Source organism: Tenrec ecaudatus, chromosome 10, assembly GCF_050624435.1.
Source record: "Tenrec ecaudatus isolate mTenEca1 chromosome 10, mTenEca1.hap1, whole genome shotgun sequence".
Lineage (NCBI taxonomy): Eukaryota > Metazoa > Chordata > Mammalia > Afrosoricida > Tenrecidae > Tenrec > Tenrec ecaudatus.
The window spans coordinates 126,511,479-126,527,419 of NC_134539.1; the positions used below are offsets into that span (position 1 = coordinate 126,511,479).

The window sequence follows — 15,941 nt, forward strand, 5'->3', positions numbered from 1 at the left end:
CCTCCTGCTCATGCTCCCTCCCTTACTTCATCCGCTCCTTTCAGACCACAAGAGCAGTTGCCTTAAAAACCACCGCGTGCATCCCGACTCTTCCACCCAACAAAGAAAACCCATTCGCCAGCAGGATGGGAACCACAGACCAGACCTAGGGCACCCTCTGAGGGCTACCTTGAACAATATTCTGAAGGGCCCAGACAGAGCCACATGAAGGAGGTGGCCAACCAGCCCGAGGAAGCCTTTCACATCTATGATGTGTCTGTCCAGTCCCAGAGAGCACGAGTGATTTCTGGATGGTGTGAGGGCACACGCCGGTAGGGAATGGCTGGGCCAGGACCCAAAAGTGTTGAGGAGGCTGGTGGGGGGAGAAGGGACATGGGAGAGAAGGAAGTAGAGCATTTGGGACTTCAAGAGCAAGGTGAAAAGAGGATGCGCAGGACCCCCATCAGAGTAGGCAGCAAGAGGTCATGGGCAGCAGGCAGAACCCAACCACCACCACAGGCTCCACAATGACAGGCAAGGTATGAAGGTGTGATAGGGAAGAGGGGTCCTGCCATACCACATGTTTCTCCAGAGGGCCTCGAAGCAGCCACTCGGCAGGGCACAACCTGAGAGCACAACAGCAAAGGGAGAGGCAACCCCTGACGATCATAAAACACCAATTTCACATCGTGACCCTTGTTGTTCAGTGAGCAATGGGTACATAGCCTAGGAAGCCTTATGGGGAAGTTCTACAGGGGATTCTTGTGCATTGAAATCAATGCAAGAGCACGTGGCAGTGGCCACAAAACTAGTAAAACAGCCACGGTGCAAGAAACCACGCCTAGGTCTCCTTTAACCCACAGCTCATGGTCTTCGTATTCCATAATGTTGTCTCCGCTCGATTGCCCTGGGGGAGGGGAGAAAATAAGAAGGGGAAGAGAAGGAAACAGTGGGAATCCTTAGGGAAATATTGCAAAAAGCTTGGCCCAATGGATGGGACTTTCTAGTTTGAAAGCTGGTTTAGCACCTATGTCAGGCATTATGAGCCCCGACCCGGCATGTCCTGGGAATCTCGTCTGTTCCATCAGAGCATCCACTCACATCCCCCTTGGGTAGAGACCTGTTCCTGTAAAGCTAATTCATACGACTCCTGTGGGAGAGTCAATGGCATCTTCCTAGGTAGAGTCCCTCTCCAGACATTCTTTAAGCCCCGGCTCCTCTGGGAGAGCTTGTCACACACAGGGTTAACACACAGCTCCTCGCCAACAGCAACAGGTAACACCGCCCTGCAAGAGACAGCATGGGCCCAAAGTGCCCTTTCCATCACCAGTAACATACACATCATCAGAGGAATCAGGGTGATTCATACTGACCAGTGTCAGTCCTCCCACTCAGGGCTGTGACCACTGGTCCAGGGTAACATAAAACCCGCAGAATCACAGGAGTTCGGGGTCCAGGGACTCGTTGATGTGAGTCAGTTCTGACCAAGGTTTACAGAGGGTCACATCCTCACAAAGCAGCATCTTACACAGTCGTTTCCCCACACAGCCCTGTTCTTGTCTTTCACAGCCACTTCCCAAAATAAGCACGGAGCCGTGAACAAGGGTATTAACCTTAGCACAAGAAGGACCCAGTTCTGTGACCGAGTCTCCTTCCAACGGGTGGGGTTTCATCCAGTGATCCGATAGTCATCTTTGGGGCTCTTGGCATCTTGGTGATATTTAACACCTGCCATTAGTAAATGGAAAAGTCCCCAGTGGCTAACTCATCTGCCACTTCAGCTCCAAAATCTGTCTTAGATGCACATGGGTTCTCCGCTGGCTCCAAAAGCCAACCTTATTTAAATCCTAAGACTCGGACTACTTAACTCCACCACAAAAGCAATAAGGTAAGTGCTCTAGAGTAAACAGACGATAGGACAGGATGCCAAGTGGCAAGTCCAAGCCATCTTGCAAGAGGACTCTCTAAGGACTGCCATAAGCAGGGTGTCGTGGACTCAGTAGCAGGCTTGGAGAGCTTGCTAGGGGGAACTCTTAGAACAGGGGGCAGAGGGAGGGGAGAGAGACAGGACAAAGGAAGGAGAAAAGACCATCTACATGCCCGGGGAGCCGAAACTGAAACACAAGAGAAGAAGTCACCGCCGCAAGAATGTGGGATCTTACGACTATGTAATCTGTAATCTGAGGCATACGATTACAGTTGATTCCGTGTGCCCATGTGTGTGACTCAGTCATCGCCACAAGAACCCTACAAGACCAAACAAAGCCAGCAGCCTTCAGGTCAATTCTAGCTCAGGATGAGCCTGTGAGTTTCAGAGGAGGCCTGTGCTCCAGCGGTTTGCAGTGGCTGTGTTGGGCTGTCGTTTGCCAGGCCTTTCTACAAAGGCATTCCTGGATAAATTTCCACCTCCAGCCTTTGGGTTACAGCTGACATCTTAATCGCTGGTATGAGATAGATATTCATGTGATCCTCATTTTAAATGGCATAAGCAAAACGGGTTTTGTTAGTTAGTTTGTTTAACTCTGTGTTGGGTGGTTATGAAGCTCCATTGCCATAACCCATATCTCATGCTCCTGATTTTGTGGTCACTGGGGGAAGGGAGTGTCCTGTCTTCCGTGCTGTGATTGCTTCTTGATCCCACTGTCAGTGGCACTGCTGTTGGGTCACCACTGGGAGATCCAGAGGCAATCCCTCTGGATAGGACACTATTCCATCTTTGTAGGTCCCAATAGGTACCATGGATCTACCAATAGGTACCATGGATGGCCCAGGCCATCACTCTTCCTGCTTCTGTGTCCTTTATTCACACACACAACTCTAACAGGCAAAACTGTATAGGACTATCAGACTCAGCTGAAGGTTTGGGGAAACAGAAGTACACCTTGCACCAATATTAACAGTCAATTTGAATATTAGAAGCAGTCAGTTCTGCAATTATTTAGCCCATGGTTACTGGGATTCTCACTGAGTATCGTTCTCAGGTGGTCCAATTCTCCCCTGATAATGACTGACTTCTTTCTGACACACGTATCTCTGTACCACCCTGGTGTACTCACAACAAACATGGAGTAATCGCAGGATGCGTGAGGGCACGCAGGGATGTCCTGAGCATTCACAGAGATGCGGAGCACATGAGTGGCTCCTGGCAGGTGAGTTACAGAGAAAATGAGTTGGAAGATCCAGAGCATAAAAGTTACCCAAGAGAAATGGGTAGATTCCCATTTCTATGGAGGGCTTTCCTCTGCTCCAAATCAGATGAAAGTATTTAAGTAAGAGGATCACTAAGAATAAGAAAACTTCTTCAGGAAATGAGGCCATGTAAAGCCTATATTGACATAGAGAGATAGATAGATAGATGCCATCAACTCAATTCGGTCTTATGGTCATGCATTCTCTTCATAATTGCCGGTATCTGACAGTCTATCCCTGTGGCTACTAAACCAATAACCCGTCTCACCAAGGGTCCCCTCTCCCTCATTGGCCCTCTGCTTTCACCAAACAGGAGATCCTCCTCCGATGATCAGTGCTTCCTGATGATGTGCCCAAAGCAAAACAGTGCTCTGTTGTGACCCGTGAAGCTTTCATTGGCTGCTTTTTGGAAGTAGATCGCCAGGCCTTTCTTCCTGGTCTGTCTTAGTCTGAAAGCCCCACAGAAACCGGTTCATCCTAGCTGATCTTCCTGGTATTTGAAACGCTGGTGGTATCGTTTCTACCATCACAGCACTATACAAACCAGATGGGTGGTGGAAGCCTATGTAGGCAGCCAAAACCCACATGGAATAAAAGGTAAGCCTCTCCCTTCTCTCTCTCTCTCTCTCTCTCTCTCTCTCTCTCTCTCTCTCTCTCTCTCTCTCTCTCTCTCTCTCTCTCCTCTCTTCGCAATGTATTGTCTTTCATGGGCATGTTTGTCTGCTTTCTCCAGATCTCCCCAGGGCCCTTGTTAAACAAAATTGCAGGGCCTTATCCCTCAGGATCCATTATAGCAAATAAAGAGAAAAGTAACATGCCATCAATACCCTGAGAAAACACCCAACCTTCCTGCTTTCATAAAATAAGAGCAATGGGATCTGTATGTGAAGGGAAGGGGATCTAACGAGTCAGCAGTTAATAAGCCAGAAGTTGAACTCGGGTCTGTTTCTATCAAAAGCTTGGGCTCTTGCTTTGATTACCCCTGTCTCTCAACTGCATACCCTAATGTACTGTCATCTGAGACACCTTCATAGCCAAGTCCAGGAATAACACTGTCAGGAAAAGGCGTCTTGAGTCTACTGCTATGGGAAGTTAGGCACGGGGGTGGAGGGGGGGGGGTGATATTTGACCGAGTTAAGGGATTGTAAATTCATTTTTTAAATTCTTATGATTTTGTGCTGGTTGGCTTCTGGCAAAGTGAAGCTTTTTTCATTTTCAGATTGAAGATGCATGTGTAGCAAGCACGTGTGTGTGAGCGTGCGCACGTGTGCCTGCACAAGCATGCTTATGGCTTGTTATCTGTAGATTAATGGGAAGCACAGGCATTGAATTTCTTCTAAGTAAAGGTGCCAGAAGCAGAACTCAGATGTCCTGGTAGCCATTCTTCCCCCGGCCTTCTAGTTTTCTGGACAGTTTCTTTGCCTGGGTGTTTACAAATGATTCCTAAATGGTGAGTCAATAAGATCCAGTCTCAAAGAATAGTGCTGTGATTTGTCTATGCAAACATCACCCACATTATGATGTTTTGGTCACCTCAGCGATAAAGCTGGCAAAATATTAAATTGCACCAGTTCTCTTCTGGGCTAATGGTTTATTCTTAGTACCATCCTGAAAATGATCATGGCTGCCATTTAGTGACTACTTAATATACATCAAGTCTCTTATAAATATCATCCCATTGCTGGCACACCATTAGGAGTTAGTTCAGAACGCGTCCCACCATAAGGAGGAGGCGTCTGAGGCACAGGTGGATACCCACTGGGTGATGAAGCTGGCATTCCTCCTGCTTGGCCACGATCTTGATAAGCTGAGAACTCAGGCAGGGCTGTTATGTTTCAAAGGATTCCTGGTGGTACAATGGTTAAGTGTTCAGCTTCTAACCAAAAGGTGGAAATTCGTGGGCATCTGCCCCACCAGAGAATGCCACGGTCATCTGCTTTCAGAAAGACTACAGTCTTGGAAACCCTCTGAGAAAGTCCTCCCCTCCATCCTGGAGGGCCATGATGAGTCCGAATTGACACAATGGCATCAGGTTTGTGTTTCTTGGTTTAACAAATATTCTTCACTCGCATAGTATGGGTTGGGCAAGCCACATGTTACAAAGTGAATAAAGACCATCCCGTATCAAGTAACCTGTTGGTGCTGTTCAGTACCATCCAGTCAGTCCTGACTCCTGGTGATCCAGTGCACAACAGAAGGAAACACTGCCTGGCCCAACACTGTCCTCACAATGGTTCTTGTGCTTGAGCCCACGGTTGCAGCCACTGTGTCACTCCGTCTCATTGAGGGCCTTCCTCTTTTGCGATGCCCCTCTACATTACAAGCATGATGTCCTTCTCGAGGGGTGGGTCTCTCCTGACAACATGTCCAACATATGTAAGTCAAAGTCTTACCAACACCTGGTAGATCAAGTAAAATAGAGAGGGGACGGGGGGGGGAAAAGCAAAACACAACAAGCTCGAGTCTAATCTACCCACTGGGGGACAGCCACCTCTGAGGACTTCCCTACAGATGAGAGCACATCCGATAGAGGTCAGCAGTGGGCCTTCACACTAAGGTCATCCAGCCATAGGCTCACTCCCCCAACCATTCTTCCAGGCACAGGGCTCATTGCTAGCAGCAAATAAACTGATTATTAATAGCAAAAGTCTGCCGTGAAGAAACCCACACACAAATGTTGGCGAGCTGGGAAGAATAGGCTAAGAAGAGACAATATGAGTCAGATTCTACAAAAACCAACAAACATAACTGAGTCGTTTGGGCAGAAGGCACCATGTGCCGAGGATCACTTTTTCTCGGGCCTTCCTGGTGCTCAAGAACCTTTGCTATCAAGTGTTTGTCCCTCCAGAGCCATAAAACAAAACTATGCCATCCGAGTTGGCAGTGGGCCTTGAGGCTATCATGGTGGAGTTCCAATGAACAGTGTCCATCTGCTACTCGGGGGTGGGGGTGACAAGAGGGCCGGAGAGTGATGGGAATCGCTTGGTTTGATGAATTGGGAGTTGAAAAGGGGTCACTGTGAGTCAAACTCAACTGCTGGCGGTGGGTTTCTTTCTGTGTCTTTGTTGGTTTGGGATTTATCATCGTTCCGGTGACTTGGGTTAAGAGCAGAAGGTTAATACAAACCCAGAGGTATAGTGTGCTCCTCGGTGAAAGAGTGGGCATTTTTCATGGACGTCAACAATGGCATATTCCTTTCCTCCTTGCTCACTTGTTCGCGTGGGGTCTAGCCACATTCGAGAATGTAGAGAAGCTGGTGAGAGAGTCGCACAGGGTAAATGTGACCCAGTGGCAGAATGGTGGGTGCATGGTTTTAGCGTCAGACCATAAAGCAAAACATTTGATTCTTTCTTTCAAGGGACATCAGGGACATCCAGACTCCCAAAGGAAACCATCTACCCCTCTAGACACAAAGCGGTTGTCCCTTCAGAAGAGCGTGGATGGGGAGTCGGTGGGACACAGATGGCCACACAGAACTTCCCCCCAAAGATAGACTTCCTCCGAGGCCTGTAAGGGCTCTTCCATGATGGTGGAATATTTTGATGGCTAAATGATGCTGTCTGGGATATGTTTAAATTTCTCAGTTCAGTTGCTTTCTTAGCTAACTGTGCCATTCTGGAAAGACATGGAAGGTGAGGTCACAAGGAGAAAGAGACAGAGAAGTCTTCTTCTCTGGGACCCATCAGGCGTCATGAAGGAGTCAGCTCTGGGAACGGGCGAATATCCTGTTGCTAAGTAGGCTCCAGCCCCGTTTGTAATTAAAGAAAGGGATATTATGTAGAGTTGGTGGTCCAGGAACGTGGCTGGGGCTAGAGTTCTATTAGTCTGTATGACTCAGTCCACCAAATACGTCTTAGCTGTGCTCATCCAAAAGAAGAAAAGGAAGGAGCGCGCACACACACACACACACACACACCATGCATAGCCCTCTCAAGAGGCCACCCACGGGCAGTGATGAATTTCCAAGGCCCAAACTCACTGCCTTGGAATTCAATTAAAATGCTCTTGCTTGCTAACAGCCCAGGACGTGTAAATTGAGTGTCACTCTGCTCCCAGAGTTGTGGAGAGAGAGGGAGGTGGCCCACAGGGCCAAGGGTACCCAGCCAAGTCTGGAAAAAGTCCAGGTTGAACATGGAAATGAGCACTGTGTTATTCAGAAGTTGTTGCATCTTAATCAGACCGAGATGCTTCCTAAAAGATTGACAATATTCAAGGTATTCTGGGGTACAGGGCATTGAAATGTGAGAAGAACATTCGAGTGACAGAAAAGATGTTATATTTGAAAAAGGAAAAGTCTGGTGGCTATTGCAAGAAAGACTACTCATGGCCACCGAGTTGATTCCAACTCAGAGAGACCCCCTAGGATAATATAGAACTTCCCTGTGGGTTTCCAAGACGGGGACTCTTTACAGAACTAGAAAGCCTGCCTTTCTCCCACATTGTGGCTGGTGATTCCAAACTGCTGACTTGGAAGTCAGCACCCCAACACGAAATCCACTAAGCCCTCAGGAAAGAATGGTAGACACAAACGAGGGAGTGTAAATCTTTCCAAGAGGTGAAGGGTGAGGTGCTGAGATACAGGGCGGAGGTTCAGGGCGTAGCAGAATGGCCTGGGCAGAAGATAAGGTTTCCGAGATACGTTCTGCACTGGGCAGAGCTAGAGGTCAAACAGAAGAGCCAGGGATCTGGAAAGTCAGAGCTCAGGAGAATGCGAGGCCGCAAATGAAACGCAAAGCTGGTGCTGCCCAAAGATGGTCAGGGACTACGCATTTGAAAGGGTCGCCATGAGCCCCAAGTGACCTGAGACGGCCCCACTCATGGAGGAGTCCTGGGGCATAGTGGAGTCCTTGAGGGGCAGTGGCAGCAGCAGAAAGCACCGGCCCTCCAGGGGAGAAAGGTAAGGCTTCCTGCTCCTGTACAGCCTCTCAGCCCCTGAAACTCAAAGGAGAGCTCTCCTCTGCCCCATCGAGGAGAAGCCGTGGTCTGTCGTGGTTACCAAGGTGTCAGCAGCACCATGCCACCAGCCTCGGCGCCAGAAGAAGACAAGGCTTTCAGCTTCCATAAAAAGGGATGGTCTCAGCTCTACCCTGACCTGGAGGGTCCCTATGAGTCAGCACCGACTCAAGGGCAGTGAGGTTTTCTGTGTTGTTTTGGGGTTTTTTTTTGGGGGGGGGGTCCTATAGGGTTACTCTGAGTCAAAATTGAGATGCAGCAGTGATTTTTTGAGACTCCAGTATACACTTGTTGGCCCCTTCAGTTTAGCCTGTGTTTGGGATTTTTGACTTTTAATCAAGTGTCAATGGTTAATATTTGCATGAAATTAAGCTAAGGCCAGTTTAGAGAACTATACTTTATACTCTCAGATTCTGCATGGTTCTCTATCAATATGTGAAATGCAAAAACACCCAACATAGACCTCAATTTTACCCATGATTATATCTGAAAGATAACTAGTAATAACCCATCTCTTTTCCCTCTCTCTGTCTCTCTTTCTCTCACACACACCCTAAAGATAAATGACTCATAGTGACCTTCCAGGACAGAGTATAACGACCCTTTTCAGTTCCTGACTTTTAAATCTTTACAGGAGTAGACAACCTCATGGTTCTCCTGCAGAGTCCCTGGTGGGTTTGAACCTCTCACCTTGCAGTCTGCAGCTCATGGGATTGCCCTCTATGCCATCATGGCTTGTTAGGAGTTGGCATCGACTTGATGGTAGTAAGTTTTGTTTTGTTTTGAATGATAAATGATATTGAGAAAACAATCCATGTGCCAGTAACATTCCGAAGGAAAAAGAAAAATAAGTCAAGGAGTCCGGGCATGAAACAAGGAAGAGAACACTGCAGACAAGGGGTGTGGACTCCAGCCAGCTGCCCCTGAAAGCTAGTGAAGCTCCATGTGGCTGGGCAAACTCTAGGAGCCAGTGTGCAATGCTTGCTGCCTGCTTATCTGCTCCCTGAGGAAAGAAAGGTAGGCTGTTCATAGACTGACTTTGGTCAGTCATTAGTTTTGAGGATTTCTTCCATGGATTATTAATTCCATGTCACTATGGGCTTCCCTGCAAACAGTAAAGCATGCTTTGTCAGTACGAAGAAGCCTGTGCTGCGCTGCCCAGAGCCCGGAAAATACAGTCAGGGTGGCAAAAGGTGATCCCAGGAAACCAAAGGGCAAGATGTCTGCTTACGCCTTTTGGTGCAGACGTGCAGAGAGGTACACAGGAAGAAAAGCACGGAGGTCCCTGTCGATTTTGCCGAATTTTCCAAGAAGTGTTCTGAACGGTGGAAGACCATGTCTGGGAAGGAGAAATCCAAATCTGATGCGATGGCAAAGGCGGACAAAGTGCACTGTGACCGGGACATGAAGGATCACTGGCCATCTAGGGGCGGCAAGAAGGATCCCCACGCTCCCAAATGACCAGCGTCAGGATTCTTCCTCTCCTGTTCTGAACTCCGCCCAAGATCAAATCGACAAACCCTGGCACCTCCATCGGTGACGTGGCCAAAAGGCTGGGTGAGATGTGGAATAACTTGACGGACCGTGAGAGGCAGCCTTCCAGCCACAAGGCGGTGAAGCTGAAGCAGAAGTATGAAAAGGATGTCGTGGGCTGTGATCTAAGGCCAGGTTTGATAGTATGCAGGGTTCTGCCAAAGCTACCCGGAAAAAGGTGGAAGAGGAAGAAGACGAGGAGGAGGAGGAGGAAGAGGAAGAAGAAGATGAATAAAGACTGGTTTCATTGCCCTGATTAGGTTTAATTCCACAGTTGAGTCATGATCATACTGTCGTCTTTTAAAATGCTCTAGAACCCGTCCAGGGTCTACATGATGGGGTCAGGGTGTCCAGAGCACCCGGGAACTGTATCAAAATTGTACATGTTTCCATGCATTTGTAAAAGAAAAGGTATTTGTGGGCCCCTCACTCTGTGCACTTTGCTGTGGAACTGACAAGGCATTGACACAGTTGGGGCCATGTGTTTGTTGGTTAGTTTCCGTAGTGAGGTGGTGTTCACTGAATGCTGATGGGCCAGGACTCCCACGTTCTTCACTGTACATATCTACTGTTTGTAAAGACACAAAACGAAAGAAAGAAGAAAAAAGCCAGGACACACCCTCTGGCATCAAGGCTGGGGATGGGGGGTGGAGGAGGCGCCCTTAGAAGGGGCTGGAGTTCAGGGCATGCATGGTGAAGCTGACCTGTTGACACTGCAGTGGCCATCCATTCAGCTTCAGGTTGTCTTGTTTTTCTGTATCTAGTGGTATAATCGGCATGAGAAGTGTTTGCAATTTTTTTTTAAAGAACATTTTTGTTTAGGGCGGTCGTTTCTAAGCTGTTTTTGAGCTGTCAATCTCTTCATTGTCAGTGAAGAGCTGATGTACTGATGGGACCGTCTGTACTTAAATACACTTTGCAATGTTCTGGGTTTTTGGGTTTTTTTTGTTTTTTTGTATGTTTAGAATGCTGAAATGCTTTTGAAGTTAAATAAACAGTATCACATCTTTTTCAGACGGAAAAAGAGAAAAAGCCTGTGAGGAAAGTGCAGACGCGGGCTGTCGTATAATGACGTGGTAAGGGTCAGGGCTGCCCGTGCCTACGCCGTCTTTGGTGGGTCTCTGTTTGTACCGCTCATGTACAAATGAACGTCATCACCTTCCTCTACCACTGCTTCTAGATTCCCTGTAGCCGGAGCTGGAACCTCCGCTTGCCTGGAAAAGGAAGCAGGTCTTCATCGCCGAGACAGCTGAATGAATGCCTCTGCCTGGGTCCAGACACAGTTGTAGTGCCCATGCAGGGCTTCCCCTGAACATGCGAGGACCAAGATGCACCTCAGGGAAGCCCTTGACCTTTAGATAGACTCTTCTCTGGCTGCTCTTGTCGTAATCATCCAATTAATCCAATGCCTTCATGATAATCTAAGTCCATTTTCTTTGCCAGTAGACCAACTCATTTGCCTGCTGGTCCACTGGCAGGAGGGGACGCAAAGGAGCACATAGGAAGTAGGACCTCAGGGTTAGTGAAGCACTTACTTTGTACCCTCAGAAGCAAGCCCTTCCTGGGGGTCAAAAGATTTAGATGAATGGAGTCGGATGTGATGTACAAGGGCAGGGAATATAAAACCCATGACATGGCCATGGGTTCAAAGTATGTCCCACATCTTGAAGGACAGAGCCCCAACTCTACAGAATGGCATCTCCAAAATTGAGTCAATTCCAACTCAAAGCAACCCTACAGGACAGGGTCAAACTGCCCCTGTGGGGCTCTAAGATTGTGACTCTTTATACGAAAGCCTCCTCCTTCTCCCATGGATTGCTCGCCTCGTGGTTTAGAACCATTGACTCTGTAGCTAGCAGCCCAAAGCGCAACACCACCAGAGCTCCTGTCTTCTGGCTTATTGTAACTCATTGGATCTCATGATCATATGTCCCTTGTAGCACCTGCTTGGCTGTGTAATATATTAACATGATAGCAATAGATGATATAATAATGCTGTCTACTAATCCAAATATATAACAGAAACACAAGTACATACGGTGCATCTATTACTCTTTTTTCATATCCACAGCAAATTTCATAAATCAATCACACTTCTTCTGGAGACAAGATGCAGTCTCAGAAGCTGAGCACAAGGTTCCATTGTGTTACTAGAAATGGCAAGGGCAATGAATGCTGGCCCCCTTCGATCAGCAACTAAGATTTGAGTATCTCTCCAGTCAGAATTTCAATAAAAATCCAGCTATTATTGTTTAGAATCTGCGAAACCGGCAATTCGAGGATTCTCACCATTGACATTGGTAAGTCAGTCACGGATGGACTGGAAGCAAGGCAGGCAGTCACCCGGGGGGGGGGGTGTCAGTGATGCCGAGAGCAGGGCCTTTTCCTTGCTAGTCAGGTATTTCCACAAGATGGAGATGCTGCCAGATAGAATTTTTCTAAAGTGGGCAGAAATGGAATGCTTGGGCATATCTTTTCTGAAAATAGGCTGAAAACAAGACCTATCAGCTCAGCTCACACTTTCTTCAACAATCTTCACTCGTTCCTTTCTTCTTCCCATCTCTCCCTGTTTCGTATTAGGAGAACTGAAGGGGAGGGAGCCAGAAAAAGAGCTGTGATCTCCACACTTCCTTTGAAGCAGGATAGTCCTTCAAGCAAAGGAAACCTGACGTGCACGCTCAGAATTGTGCTGTGGACGTGGGAAAGGAAGACAATCATGCCTAATTGGTTTCCTTCCTCCCCACTGCCCTCCTTTACCAGGGAGGCTTGAGCATCACTAATGTCCATGCCAAGTGGCCATTCTGTCCACCGTAACAGGATCGTCCCTAGTGCCCCAGACAGTTCTATTTGCTGATTACACTATGAAACCCCAAGTTTGAAGCTACAACCTTTCTTTCCAGCATGTTCTCCTGGGCTCTGGTTCTACTTGTCCAAATCATTGAGAGCACATCTCATGTTACTTAAGCTCAGAGGAAGGACTGACGGACAAGTCCCAGAAGAAGGAGCTGGGGTATCTCCTCCTCATGCTCAGCCTTCACAGAAACAGACACAGATGACGCAAGTAGCCGCAAGCACAATGGCGGAGGACTGGGCTGTGGCCACTTGGTTATGCAGGAACCGCATTTCCCCAAAGCCTCTCCCCCCGCCCCCAAGTCAGTGTGCATGGAATTGGAAAATGAAGCGAGGCAGTGGTTGCTACGCACTGAAGCTCATGTTATGGGGAGATGCAGTGCAGAGGAGAACCCAAGGTACCCAACAGATGGAAGCTGCGACTTCTACGCTTCTCTTCAACTTGAACAACTGACCAACGGCAGGCACGCAGCTTGTGTAGCTGTCTCACAGACAGCATCTTTCTGCCTTTCTTGCCCATGTGGAGGTTTAGCTAAGGTGCTGAACAGAGTCAGTGACCTGCTCAAAGAACACGTGAGTCAGGCTTCAACCAATTTCCATGTGAGCCATCACCCTCAAGCAGCTGACCACACGTAATGACTTTTGAGGATTTGGTTTGGGTACCTGCCAGATTTCAGTGGGGCTGCAATACTGTTCCCCAGGAAGTGGTCATGCTCTGAATCAGCGTCTAATTAATAGATGGCACTTTAGACCCACACAAGCCCTGGTGGCCCAAGTGGTTACTCATTAGGCTGCTGACCTCAAGGTCAGCAGGCTGACCTTGTGAGACCAAGAGTTGCAGTCTAGGAAACCCACAGGGGCAGTTCAACCTGTCCTGTGGGGTGGCTATGAGTCAGAATTGACTCGATGGCCGTGAGTTTTTTAGACCTTTTGTCCACAGTCAGGATATGCAGTTTCAAGAATCAAGAAGCAATGTCCACGCACAGGATAGAAGGAGCCCTGGAGGTGGAGTGGGTTACGAATCAGGGTGTTCACCGCGAGGTCAGTGGTTCGAGCTCATCAGCTTCTCCAAATGAGAAAGAGGGGGTGTTCTACTCCTGTAAAGATTTATAGCCTCAGAAACCTACGCCCTCCTATGCGTCGGAAGGAATTAAGCTATCATGGGACACCATAATGGTTTCATCACACGAGATGCCAAGATTACCACCTGGTCCCTTGGGGTTTCTCATGCCACAAAATCAATGGGCAAAGGAGCTAGAGTCGTGCCTGAGGTCATTGAGCCTGCTGATCAAAGGATGTCAGGGGCAACCCCTCCCTGGAAAAGCCACCCTGATTGGTAAAGTGGAGAGGCAGCAAACAAGAAGACTCTACAGAATGCAGTGACCCGTGGCTCGGCAATCGACTCAAAGACAGAACAATTGTCAAGACAGCCAGAGTGGGCTGCGTTTCGTTCTGTTGTAGGGGACGTTGGTCCAAGGTGACTGGAAATCACCTCACCAGGAGAACAACCATTAGAAAGAAAGAGTCCCTACTCTCTAGCAGGGCAAAGAGGCATGTGATACACATTTGCTATTGCTCTTTCGTAAATGACCGCAAATGGTGTGACTTAAACAAAACACCCATGTATTAGCTTACTGTTCCATCGGTGAGATGTCTGGCATTTTGTGGTTGGGTACCACATGAAGGACCACAGGGTCCATATCTGATGTCCTGTGGCTTTAGAAATGGGGAAGGTAAGAATCACCATCATCATCCCCAAGTCAATCCCTGTGAGATGCAGTTCAGACCCAACACCAGCCTTTCGCCTTCTTGACCAATTCTGCACCCCACCCCCTTTCTCTGCTGGCTCCAGGAATCCATTGCCCCAGCCACAGAGAACTCACAGACAATATCCACAATTATTGAGTTTATTAGAGAAGGTAACGGGGTCCAATTCAGGATCAGAAATGCTCAGGATAGAGTTCTTGTGGTCGGGAACATTTCTCCTAAGTCATGTGGGCAGGCACAGCGCTCTCTAGTGCTCCACCTCTCCACCACATGGCTTCGTGTCCTCTTCCCTGCTCAGACAACTGTGACAACGCTCTTTCAGTGCTGCTTATCAATGTCCAGGGGGCGCACTACTCTATCATAAACATCAGCCCACCTGAAGGTGCTCCCTCTAACTCTGCGGCTCAGAAAAACCAGCTCTCCAAATTAGAAGCCGAGAGGCAGTCTGTGCTGCCATGAGCTTCCTGCCTAGAGGCCCTGAGCTATGGGCATTCAATGGGCCAGGAGGCCTGAAGTTCTGCTCTGACTCAAGCTCTTGGTTCTGCTGCCCCTTCTTGGACTGTTTCTGCCCCACAGCTTGGGCTCACAGCCCCGTCTCCTGCATAGAGAGTTTCACAGCAGTGCTCTGGAGATGCAAAGGACCCACTTAGCTCCTGGATCTTTTTTCTTCCTGGTTGCAGGATCCCATTCCTGATTTTGAGAACAGCGTGTTTTATACCTCGCAGGATGGCGAAATGGACCAATCCCTATGCTAGCGCCCCAAGCACCGAGTCACCCCCCCACCCAAGTCATTTATTGGGAGCTACAAAGACTACAGTTACACGAGTTACAGAAAGGGAGCCAATGCTTCGCAGATGCCCTGCCCAGGGAATTTCAAGTCTGATAGAAATATCGAGAATTGGACCTGTCTTGGGAAAGTGGAGTGGAGAAAGCAGCACTTTGTGTGGGGATAGTTCTTGTGACATGTCCTCAAGCCCCCTCCAACTCATAGTAACCCTTACACAGCGCTTCTCAACCTGTGGGTCGTGACCCATTTGGGGATCAAATGACCCTTTCCCAGGGGTTGCTTGATTCATAACAGTAGCAAAATGACAGTGATGAAGTAGCAATGAAAATGCTTTAATGGCTGGGGCATCACCACCACATGAGGAACTGTGAAAGGGTGTCAGCATTAGGAAGGTGGAGAAGCACTGTGCTAACAGACAGAATGGTCGCCCTGTCATGGCCCCCCTCCCAGCCATGGCTTTTTTGAGTCCAGCACTGCAGCTCCTCTTTGGACCCAGCTCATCGAAGGGCTCCCCCTGCTGCCTTGGGAACTAGCCAAGGATGCAAAGTCTTCCATTGGAAAAAAAAAATGCTTAGTATGCCATGTCTGCAAATCTTATAGTAGAGCAATGACCGCTAATTGTGGTTGTGGTTGCATTTAAGAAAATGGATCTCAAAATGACACAAGAGAGAGACGCGTGAAGTAGCATCTTGTTAGGAAATGCAGAAATATGGCTGTGGCACAGTGTACGTCGGCTCGGTGCTCAAGGCCCGACTCTGACATTTACTGGGTCTGTGATCATGATGGCCCTACTTGCCCTCTCCCGCCCCGCCTCCATAATCAAGAAGGTTAGCCTAGATCAGGGGTCAGCAAACTATGGACGGCCCTCAGGCCTATTTGTGTG

At 48.4% G+C, this 15,941-nt stretch overlaps 1 pseudogene; it reads left to right on the top strand.

Moving 5' to 3' along the window:
* The first annotated feature begins 9,208 nt into the window (after positions 1-9,208).
* On the top strand, positions 9,209-9,889 carry LOC142458705 (high mobility group protein B3 pseudogene; annotated as a pseudogene).
* Positions 9,890-15,941: the final 6,052 nt, after the last annotated feature.